The sequence below is a fragment of the Belonocnema kinseyi genome, chromosome 2, assembly GCF_010883055.1.
Source record: "Belonocnema kinseyi isolate 2016_QV_RU_SX_M_011 chromosome 2, B_treatae_v1, whole genome shotgun sequence".
NCBI classification, from domain to species: Eukaryota; Metazoa; Arthropoda; class Insecta; order Hymenoptera; family Cynipidae; genus Belonocnema; species Belonocnema kinseyi.
The window spans coordinates 102,797,474-102,803,815 of NC_046658.1; the positions used below are offsets into that span (position 1 = coordinate 102,797,474).

General features: G+C 29.8%; 1 protein-coding gene and 1 long non-coding RNA gene across 2 annotated transcripts in view; one reads left to right on the plus strand and one right to left on the minus strand.

Annotated features, from left to right (window-relative positions):
* Positions 1-6,342, plus strand: part of LOC117166977 (endoplasmic reticulum aminopeptidase 1-like) — a 95,472-nt gene that overhangs the window by 45,405 nt on the left and 43,725 nt on the right. The gene's annotated exons all lie outside the window — the stretch shown is intronic.
* Positions 813-6,342, minus strand: part of LOC117166980 — a 79,387-nt gene continuing 73,857 nt past the window's right edge. The window contains exon 3 of the long non-coding RNA XR_004466339.1: positions 813-1,156. This is a non-coding gene — a long non-coding RNA (uncharacterized LOC117166980). The remainder of the gene's footprint in view (positions 1,157-6,342) is intronic.

Here is a 6,342-nt window from a genome sequence, read left to right on the forward strand (position 1 = left end):
CTTATTTGAAAAATTTTAATTAAGTTGTCCAATGGTAAGAAATTTTTCGAAATTATTTTTTTCATTTTGCGTGTAACGCCACAAAGAAACTTTTCAGTACTATTAACAATGAATCTCATCAATTTCAGTTTTTTCGGCTTACCCTAATTTTCATATTTTTACATTTAAATTAGTCAAATAATTATTGAATTTTTTTTTTATCAGTAGGAATGATAAAAATGCTGAATTCCGGAAAAGCACACATCTATGCTTTAAAAAGTCGCATCAGGGCTTTTGAATACTCAAGATTGTAAGTCACGGACACAGAAAACGATGACAATTACAAATATCTTAAAGATTTTACATCTACTTCAGCAAAATTTGGTTAAATTTTTAACATAGACGTACGTTACTATTGTATGAGTGGTTTAAAAAAAAATTCTAATAGTGTGGAAACGTTCTTTCAGACAAGAAGAAAACAAATCAAAATATTAATATTAAAAAATTTAAGAACATCTTATGCTTACTATTAGAATAGACAATTTCTACATTAAAAAACTGAAAAAATTATTCGTATTAAAAATTTTCATTATTTGCATACGTGTCAATCCAATTTTTTTACTTTTTTATGAAAATTTAAAACGGATATTTACGAATTTTAAGTAGCACTTAATAATCCGAAAAAGTGGTCTAAACGAAAAAAATTAAATAAATTACACATTCAAAAAGGGGTTTTCAAACCTAAAAATATGTGTGATCGTTTTATCAATGCTCAGTTCAGAAATAAGCGAAGAGCCATTTTTTTGTAAATAAATGAACAATCACACAAAGTCAAACAAATAGTTCGTTTTATTTATTGTTACAAAATGATAATTTTAATGAGACAGTTTGTTGTTGTTTCCTTTCTACCTATTCACAGTAAAACATGAACACAAAAATTCTTTATCATTTTTTCCTTCGTACAACAACTTCGTTTTTAAATGCCAGAATTGAAATTTTTATATGGATGTCATCCATTTCAATATTATTTATAGTTTGACGTCTATTTCTCAAACATCATGTAAGTTTTAAGCGGACTAGGTGATTTTTGTAATTATGAGATTTTTTACCAAAAACTTTTCAGTACCAAACAGCTTCGACTAAAAATTCCACATGATCTTTTGTTATGCCTTGCATCCTTTAAAAGAAAAATTCAAAAATTATATTTCGGGAACAAACAATTCTTCTAGCTTATATAATGGTTTAACTTGCATAAAACTGATAAGATACTTTCTATAAGCAGAAAACTTTTTAAAAAATTAAACAAAAATACGCAAGTTATGCTTCAGAAGATTTTCTGCAATAGTCCACATTCTTTATGATTACAATTATAAAATTAAATTAATTAGGTCGAAAAGTATAGAATTTCAAAGAATAAATTTGTGATTTATTGAAGAACAGAAATAAAAATTCAAATATTTGTAACTTTTGTACCTGGTTTATTGTTCCTCATGGCACGATCCATTCTTACTGTTAAAATATTTCGTTTAAAAGATAACCTTTTTGAAGAAATAATTTTATTTAAAAAAAAGAAAATCTATGCAAATTTTTTTATAAGAAATATTATAATTATAGTGTAAAATAAAAGCAGTTTACATATTAAGATGTAAAATTCTTTACCTAATTACATACATAAAATGAAATCTAATCTCAAGTCGGAAAAGACTTCTGAATAAAAAAAAACTATTTAAAGCTTCTTCGAATTTTTAAATTAAAATTATTTCTTGAAAAAAAGATCCTACTCCATCTTCACTCCATTGGGAATCGAACCACAAAACTTCTGATTTCCGGTCAGGTGCTTTTCCAATTAAGCTATTAGAGGGATCAGAATAAGAACTCTTAATTCAAGAACATAACGCTAATTTTTAGCTAGGTGTTAATGGTACAAGTAATTATTTTTTAATTTATCTGCTATATCATGGTTTGGAGGGTTGATCTACTGTCGGTAAGGTACAATCTCTGATGATATAGCAGATAAATTAAAAAATAATTCTTCGAATTTGAACTGACATATTAAAAATGTTATTTAAAAGATTTTAATATAATTATAAATTTAAATACTGCTGCGAAGTATTGTGGATGTATTCACTATGGGTGTATTAATTTGTGCACATTTTATTAGCATTTGGTTTCCTTATAGGCATCAAATGAATTCGCTTCTTTATAGAGGGAGGTTTTCTTCCTAATAAAAGAAAAAAATGGATACTTTCCATATTTTTCAAGCTGATGTTTCTGTTTTACGGAAAATATTATTTTCGAAAAATCAGAGAGCGCATCAAAAATTTAATTGATGTGATCTGTTACAATAAATAACTTTTTAGCGCGCAACTGTTGGTTCTCGCGCTTTGCGCTCTATTGTACATTTATCTCGCGCTTCGCGCTTGATTGTGTATTTACCACGCGCTACGCGCTCGGTCTTTTCATTTCCGCCGCATTCGTGCACAGACCTTTTAAAATCAAAGACAAACGGACAGAAAACTGTAGTTTTGTGATTGTGAACTCTCTTTTGTTAAAGCTCTTTCGGCTTTAACGAACACATTCTCATCAGTTATCTCGTGCATCGCACTCGATTCTGTCCAAAATGTCAACTTTTCTACAGTATACACAACACTTTTATGTCAAATATAATACATTTTTTAAGTAACTCTGCCTGGAATTGTTTTTTCAAATATTGCAAAATAAAGCATAAATTGTATTTATCATGATTATTTTAATATTTGTTTCGTATTTTGCTTTAAATTGTATACTAAGCTGCGCTGAAACATGTATCATTTCAATCAATGTATATCATTACAATTCATAATGTGCATAAAAATTGAATCATACTAATTCTTATTTCCTTGTTTTTATTTTTTTTTTATTTTTAATCTTGTTTTTTACGATTAAAAAATACTATTCTGCATCTGCATATGGTCTAATACAGGAACCTATATAGGATCCTATATCCTCTTTCGTCTTTTCTGTCCTTTTTCCAAAAATTAAATTTTTTTATTTTTCAATCTTGTTTTTTACGACTGTAAGAAAATCTACTCGATCTATCGAAAAATGATTAATGATAAATTTATAGATCTTTTTAGGTGAACAACTTTTGTCTGTTAATTTTAGTTCGTACTCGTGTCCTTTTTTCAAAAAAATTAATATTTTTAATTTCTTACAGCTAAAGCAAAAACTACGCATCCTATCGAAAAATGATTTATTACAAATTTGTAGGTCTTTCCAGGGTGTGCAATTTTAGCTGATTCATTTTTTTCGTATCTTGGATAGTTTTACCAAAACATGGAATTATTGGATTTTTCATTATTTTTGGTACGATCAAAATATGAATTTTCAACTTTTCGACCAACTTAAAAAAGTTGTTATGATTATCATGTAGGGCTTCCAAAAATCGACGTTCTTCTTTTCCTGAATTTTTTTCAGATCATGCGTTTTTTGGCTTAAAATGTTCATTTTAGTTTGTTTTTTTGTATTTTGAAAATGCTCTAACTCTGATCATTTTCTTTTTATAGAAAAAAGTCATGAGAATAAATTGTTTTAGTTTTTGAGTACTATGAATAACTTTAGATAGAATTTTGAAATCTTGAAAAAATTTGGTTTCAAAAATTTCGAAAATGCGCTCACTTTTTGAATTTTGATCCAAAATAGCTGGTTTACGAACTTGTTCTTTCTTTTTAGGCCTTAAAAAAGTGTACCAAAGCAGAATCAAATCTGATCAATTTCTCGAAAGTTATCGTGCCAACAGAATACCGACTACAGAATACAGACAGACAGACAAGCACATTCGTAAAAATCGTTTTTTCTGACTCAGTGGGTCTCAAAACGTGGAGATTTGATGAAAATCGACAAAGTGAAATTTTACATGAAACCAATACTTTCTCATTAGGATAGGAATGTAAAAAATCATCTTATAAACCATTAAAATAATTTTGTGAATAAATTTAAAAACGATATTAGTAGGTTCTGGTAGGCAATGAAAAGTTATTAATTTAAGCAACCGATGCATCTCGAAGACGCAAACAAATATTTCACATACATTACTGTTGTATTCCCAATATTAAAAAGCTGTCCGCTTATCAACAAGACAAACAATATATTTTTCAAATTTATGGATCAGTATTGCTAGATCATAGGAGGTCATAGAAGGTTCATCAACTGTTCATTCGGCGTGTCTCGAAGAAACAAACATTTTAGAGACAGCATTGTAATATTCCTGATATAAACAAAGTTTTTCTAATATAAACAGAGTAAACTTTTATTTTAACTTTATAAATCGGAACTATTAGCTCATAAAACGTTCAACAATAGGTCAATCGATGCGTCTCAAGGACGACAACAAATGCACTACGTATAGGATTACCGTATTTTGAATATGAAAAAAGTTTTTCTCACATAAAAAGAGTTAAGCATTTTTCTAAACTCCATAAATCAGTAAAGATAGGTAATAACAATTGTAACAATAGGTCAATCGATGCACCTTAAAGATGTAAACTATACGTAAAATCAATCTCAAAAGTGCCCTGTCTTTAAAATGATTTATAAAATCGACAAAAAAATCTATTATTACTTTCTGTAAATCTTGATGAAGGCTTCGAAGTACGCTTCAGAAAAAAATAATTTAGGTTAAAATCATTTGTATAACCGTGGTTATTTAAAGGATTACTTTTTCATTTCTCTTTAGGGAAAAGTTAAAATTTTAATTTAATCCTAATGATCAAGGTCTCATTTTATTCTTCGTAGGATTCTCTAAATTTATGTTGGGGTTGATATTATTTTAAATATATAATGGAAAAACCATACAGTTATTATTGTTATGAACAATCATAATTTTAATTTTAATCTACACCACCCAAATAGAATTTTAGATAATCCTTCAAAGAATAAAGTGAGGCCTTGATAATTAAGATTATATAAAAATGGTAACTTTTCCCTAAAGAGAAAGGAAAAACTACACCTTTAAATAACTACTGTTACATAAACCATTTCAACCTGAATTATTTGGTTCTGAAGTGGGTTTAGAAGCCACCATCAAGATTTACAGAAATTAATAATAGATTTTCTTTGTCGCTCTTATCAATCATTTTAAAGATAGGCAATTTTTGAGATTGATTGTACGTAGTGTACATCCTTAATGACGCGAACAAAATCGTATTTTTGTTCAAAAAATTATATTTGAAAATTTAGGTCAATAAAAACCTCCCTCTGTTAAGAATCAATATTTTAAATTCTGAAAAAACGAAGACAATATAGTAAACATTTTCTTAACAAGAATGTCAACAAAGTGTGTTAACAAAACACCTCGTGCTAGAATAGTAGGGTTTGTTTTCGCAGAACATGTGCTTCACGTGCGTGACATTTCTCGTTCACATTTTTCCCATCCTTGCATGTCAGTGTCCTACTCTTTTGCACGATGAAAACGATTCGACCAGCTGGCCCACTTATGGCTCTTGGGCTCTAGGCTAATAGAAACGTACACTACGTAGCACGTGTACTCGATCAATAAAAGAGGGGCGCTTCTATCTCTTTGCATTTGAACGCACAGTTCCTGAGCTTTCCCAAAAGCACTTTAATTAAACAAAACATTCCGTACGAAACACGGATAGGTCTGGAAAAGTGTGAATTACACAGGGCTTTTCATTCACGAAATGCAGCAAGGCAGTCCTCGCGAAACTTCGGAATACAGGTCAAGTGGCAGGGGACGTGAAATTTTTATGCGACTTGCGTGACGAGAAAACAGGCACTTGACGTTGAAAGGAATCACGAGTGGCATGTGGTGTTAGCATTTATGAACTGTGATTAATAAAAGAAGAGGAAATTTAATTGCAAGTTTGAATGATTGACAACAAATTTACACGATAGAGTCCAAAAAACCTTGATTACAATGGGTCGAAAGAACAAAATGATGGAAATCAAAATTGGAACCATTTAGAAAAATAGTGTATTCGATCCCTGAAAAAGTATAATTAATTTCGTGTAAAGGCATCTGGGTCAATGAAATAATTAAAGTTGCATGAAGCAATTAAACATTTCATTCGAGGTTTCATTAGACCAAAGTTTTCGCAACTTTCAAAAGTTTCACAATGTATTAAATTCAATTTGAAATGTCTACAAAAAAGGCTTCGTTGCCTATTAAGACTTAATTAAGTCGTTAAAACCTTCCCTCTCATACTTCCTCTTCCCTACTGCCACCCTTCTTTCCCCTTATTTCGCCTCATTTGCCCTTACTTCCAATTGCTTCATTTTCCTACTTACCCACCCCACATTTGTCTTTACTTCCCCCATCCCTCGTTTTCTTGCACTTCCCCACACCTGACTTTCTCTCAACCCCCC